This window comes from Oryx dammah, unplaced genomic scaffold (assembly GCF_014754425.2).
Source record: "Oryx dammah isolate SB20612 unplaced genomic scaffold, SCBI_Odam_1.1 HiC_scaffold_17, whole genome shotgun sequence".
Lineage (NCBI taxonomy): Eukaryota > Metazoa > Chordata > Mammalia > Artiodactyla > Bovidae > Oryx > Oryx dammah.
Window position 1 is genome coordinate 2914775 of NW_024070201.1, and position 6000 is coordinate 2920774.

A 6000-nucleotide genomic window follows, 5' to 3' on the forward strand; every position below is an offset into this window, starting at 1 on the left:
CACAAACTGGCATCAAGATTGTGTTTGTGGTCCCAGGAAAAATATCAATAGCGTCAGATATGTAGATGACACCACCCTTATGGCAGAAAGTGAAGAACAACTAAAGAATCTCTTGAGAAAAGTGAAAGAGAGTGAAAAAAGTTGGCTTAAAGTTCAACATTCAGAAAACTAGGATCATGGGATCTGGTCCTATCACCTCATGACATAGATGAGGAAACTGGAAACAGTGGCTGACTTTATTTTTCTGGGCTCCAAAATCACTGCAGATGGTGATTGCAGCCATGACATTAAAAGACACTCCTTGGAAGGAAAGTTATGACCAACCTAGACAGCATATTGAAAAGCAGAGACATTGCTTTGCCAAGAAAGGTCCATCTAGTCAAGGCTATGGTTTTTCCAGTAGTCATGTATGAATGTGAGAATTGGAAAGCTGAGTGCAGAAGAACTGATGCTTTTGAACTGTGGTGTTGGAGAAGACTCTTGAGAGTCCTGTGGACTGCAAGGAGATCCAATTAGTCCATCCTAAAGGAGATCAGTCCTGGGTGTTCATTGGAAAGACTGATGTTGAAGCTGAAACTGCAATACTTTGGCCACCTCATGCGAAGAGCTAACTCATTTGAAAAGACCTTGATGCTGGGAAAGATTGAGGGCAGGAGATGGGGACGACAGAGAATGAGATGGTTGGATGGCATCACTGACTCGATGGACATGGGTTTGGATGGACCCTGTGAGTTGATGATGGACAGGGAGGCCTGGCACGCTCTGGTTCATGGGGTTGCAAAGAGTTGGACACGACTGAGTGACTGAACTGAACTGAAAATCTATTGATCACATGATTGATGGTTTGTTGCCACTTTTTGATTATTACCAATAATCCTGCTATAAATATTTGTTTACAAGTGTTTGTTTCATTTAACATAACATTTCAAATATTTTGGAAATACCTAAGAGTGGACATGTTGAGTAATTCTATGTGCAACTTTCTATGAATCAATTACCTTTTCCAAAGGTTATCTCTTGTTTAAAATATTTGCAGCAACAGCTATTACATTTGCCCTTAAATAATTTTGAAAAATGTTATTGAGTAGCTTTCTCATCCTTAGAAGAGTTGTGAGTTATGCAAAATACAAATAAACCATATGGGCTATGCCCTCATGGATTCATCAGACATGTCAGTGTGAGGAAGCACAGTTCCTTTTAAGAAAGTTTCATTCTACCTCCTCTATTATTAGACACTCATACTGGAGATGCAGACCAGAATCTTCAAGACCACTTCCAAGCTGAGAAAAAGGGGATGGGATCTAGGTAAGCTAAAATGTTACCAAACTCTCTGGAGATTAACTTATTCTTTTCTTAAATTTTCCTCAATTTACTGTAAGTTTTTGAGGAGTATACAAAATTCCAAAAATTTTCAATCTAACAGTTTTTGCCAGTTGGGTAATATCTGTTATTTTTATTAGTGAGACAGAAATCTGGAGTTCCCTACAATGAGATTTTCACTGATATCTACATTTTGTTTATATTTTTATTGCTTCTTATGAATCTATGATTATTTAAAAATAAAAGGTAAATAAATAAAAAAGCTATATTTTCATTTTTTGATGAATTATTTAATGAACCAAGTATAATAAGAAATAAAATAGTAATAGGTGAGAAATAAATATTGGTTAAAATGTATTTATTTTTGGTTAATTACTTTACAATATAACCTCCAATTAAAATAAATAAATTTATATTAAAATAAATTGAAAGTTAACATTTAAAAAAGTATTTATCTTTGTATCATTACAGCAGACAAAATTTTAAACTACAATTTTTTTCATAAAAATATTGGTAGAGAATATAGTAGCACAAATACTAATACATTGTTACAAGCTACTGTTAAATTAATGTGGATTTATTCTACTCTTTCCCAATGTGAGGCATGAAATATATATATATATATATATATATATATATCAGTATGTTTTTATTTTGTTTTCTAGTGAGACAGTGTTGTTTTCTATATTTTTATGTGAAATATTTAGACTGTAATTTCTTTAAAGAGATTTTTAATTAAAGTGTATCATAAGTGCTGATTCTGATATTATTTTTAGTTGGTCAATTTCCAATTTGCTTGCTGTATTGAGAACCTCATTATTTTGTTTTTATTCCTTTTTCCTTTGTACTTCAAATTGTGTAACAAAAATATACTAAACTAAAATTACACTTTTAAAGACATAATACTATAAGTAAGCTACTACACAGGTAGCATATACTCTACAGGTATAAACTTAGCAGATGAATGACCATTTTATGCCAGTTAGTCAAAATCATGTAAAGGTAATTCATGGTACTGGGTTTAACATTATTAAAACAATTTAAAACCGTTTTCATTTTAAGTATGAACTTATGACATAGATTTGAAAACAAAATCACAATATATTATTTTTTATTTTTAATACAAGTTGTATGTATTTAAGTATGCAACCTATTTTAATATACATATAGTTAATGAAATAATTACTGCATTCAAGCTAATCAACATATTTGTCTTGTCATATATTTACAATTTCTTGTATGTGTGGTGAGAGAACCTGAAATCTACACTTTGCAGTTTTCTATATGCAATTTAATATTACTAACAGTCATCACGCTGTACATTAGATCTCTAGACTCCCGTATAATTGCAGTTTTATATTCTGTGGTGGCTCAGTGGGTTAAGAATCTACCCATAGTGCAGGAGACACAGGAGATATGGGCCTGATGCATGGGTCTGGAAGACTCCCTGGAGAAGGGAATGTCAACCAATTCCAGTATTCTTGCTGAAAAAGGCCTTCGGACTAAGCCCTGTCAGCCTACAGTCCAGTGGTGAGACAACTGAGCGACCAAGCACGAAGCATCTACTCTGATCAACATCTCCTCATTTTCCCTACCTCTCCATCCTTGGTAAACACTGTTCTAATCTCTGCTTCTACACATTCAACATTGTCAAGATTCCATGTATAAATGAAATCATGCAGTATTTCTTTTTCTATGTGTGACATTTCACTTAGCATAATGTCCTCCAGTTTCATTTACAGTTGTGGCAAATGTAAAGATCTTTTTTTTAAAGGTAAAGTGAAAGTGAAAAGTGAAGTCAGTCAGTCATGTCCAACTGTTTGCGACCCTATGGACTGTAACCCACCAGGCTCCTCAGTCCATGGGATTCTCCAGACAAGAATACTGGAGTGGGTTGCCATTTCCTTCTCATTCAACCATAATTGATAATTTCTTTGTTCATACATTGACACTGAGGTTGTTGTTTCTATGCCCTGGCTATCATGAATAAGGCTGAAATGAACATAAGAGAGCAGGTATCTGATCAGGTACTGATTTCATTTCCATTAGGTATATACCCAAAAGAGGAAATGTTAGATCACATAACAGTTCTATTTAATTTTTTGAGGAACCTCTACACTATGGTCCATAATGGCTGTAGTAATTTCCATACTCACCAGCACCATACAAGAATTATCTTTTCTCCACACTCTTAACTTGGAATTTAATGGAATTTATCTGTACAGAAAGTATACATTAAACTACATTAACTTAAAACAAAGTGAATTAAAGTAAGAGTTCTACAATGCAAAATGAATTAAAGAGTTCGACATCAGCAATATGAGACAGGGTTTTGTTTTTGTCATATTATTAATATTCATGTTATTTTTAAATTTCAGATTTGTTGAGGTATAATTAACATAAAATTATAAGATGTGTAAAATGTACATCATGATAATTTGACATAAGTATGATTAGTTCCATTTTTAGTTGTTTGAGGAAACTCCATACCATTTTCCATTGTCAGTGTGCATTTCAAACAAGTCACAATAATTCCCTTTTCTCCACACCCTTACCAGTACTTTTAATCTCTTGTCATTTGATAACAGCCATTATAACAGATGTGAGGTTTGTGCTTTTGATTTGAGCTTTTGATTTGCATTTCCCTGTTGTTTATTGATATTGAGCACCTTTTAATTTACCTGTTGGCTATTTAGATTTTTTTTCCAGAAAGACATCTATTCAAATTCTCTGCTCACTTTTAATCGTTTTTTTTTTCTTTTGCTATAGAAATGAGGGACTTATTTTTGTATTTTGGATATTAATCCCTTCAATTTATATGGAACTACAAAGAGTCTTGAATAGTCAAAAGAAATCTTGAGAAAGGAGAACAAAGTTGAAGAATGTGTATTTTGCTGCTGTTGGATGAAATATTCTATCAAAGTCTATAAACTTATTTGATCTAAAGTATAGTTTAATATTTGCTAATTGATTTTCTGTTTGGATGATTTATCCATTGTTGGAAGCAGTATTAATTAAGTCCCCTACTATTATTGTATTGCATCTATTTCTTCAGTCAGGTCTGTTAATTTGTTTTGTATACTTAGGTTCTCCTATGTTGGGTACATGCCTCTTTACAAATGTAGCCTCTTTTATCTTTAGACTGACCCTTTTATCATTATATAATTACCTTTTTTGAATTTCAGTATAGCCTTGCTTAAATTCTCTTTCATTTGTTTTTTAAGTATAGCTCCTCCTGCTTTCTTTTGGCTTTCATTTACATGGAATTATCTTTTACAATGTTTCATTTTAATCTCTGTGCCTCCTTAACATGAAGCAAGCATCTTGTAGGAAGTCTTATTTTTTATCCATTCAACCATTTGATCTTTTGATTGAAGAATTTAATCCATTTACATTTAAAGTAAGTATTGATAGATATAACCTTACTACTGCTATTTTTTAAACTATTTACCTGCTGTTTTGTAACTTCAGTGTTCTTTTCTTCTTCACATGCTTTTTTCTTTTATTATTTGATGATTTCCTGTAGTAGTATGCTTGCATTCTTTTCTCTTTCTGCTTCTGTATCTACTGTAGAATTTTGCTTTGTGGGTAACATAAGACTTCCAAAAAACCTTATATTTATACCTCTCTATTTTAAGTTGTTATAAACTTAACTAAGAATAAATACTAAAGGTATGCATTTTACTACCCTTCCTATTTTGTTTTTGATGTCACAATTTTTATATTTTTACCTTCTGAGTTAATTAACAAATTATTATAGTTACAATTATTCTTAGTACTTTTATCTTTTGTATTCTTTATCAGGTAAATCATTTATGGCCATTTCTTTGAGATCTATTTCTATAGTTTTATCATGTTCCTTTGTTGGAAACATACTTCTCTGTTTGTTCATTTTCCTTTATCTATATTTGTTTCTACATTAGATATAAAACCACTTCTTTCAGTCTTGAAAGAATGGTCTCATATAGAAGATGAATACTATTTTCAAACCAGCACAAGCTCTTGATTTTTTCTCAATCTTTTGTGATAGTTCAAGTTACCATCTTTGTTTAATAGTTCTCAGTATTTGAGGTTGTGCTGACTCAAGTCAGTATCCCAAAAGAGATTATCCCAATCTGTAGCTAGACTGGAAGACAGGAAGACAACACCTAGATTGGAAGACACTTCCTGAGCAGGCAGTGATTTTAAAATATGCAGATATAATTCTTTCAGGGAAAGACTACACTAAGCCTTGAAGGATAATTGGTTAAAAACTGTTTCTTTCTTTGCTACAAGTCTTCAGAGTCAGGAAGTGGAAGTTCCTCTGGCTACCTGAGCCAGTCAATCAAGAAGTGCATCCTCTGGGTGGCTAGTGTATAAGTTCGAGAGCCAAGCTTATGCAAAAGCTCCCTCTAGGGAGAATCTAGATGCCTGGAATGGATAAGAGGAAGAACACAAGACTATACCCAAAGGCCTCCTGGTCTCAGGAGAGGATTACAGTCATATTCTAGGTGCTCTTGTTTAGTTACCCAGTCGTGTCTGACTGTGATCCCATGGACTACAGACTCCAGGCTTTTCTGTCCTTCACCATCTCCCAGAGCTTGCTGAAACTCTTGTCTATTGAGTCGGTGATGCCATCCAACCATCTAGTCCTCTGTCATCTCTTTCTCCTGTCTTCAGTCTTTCCCAGCATCAGGGCCT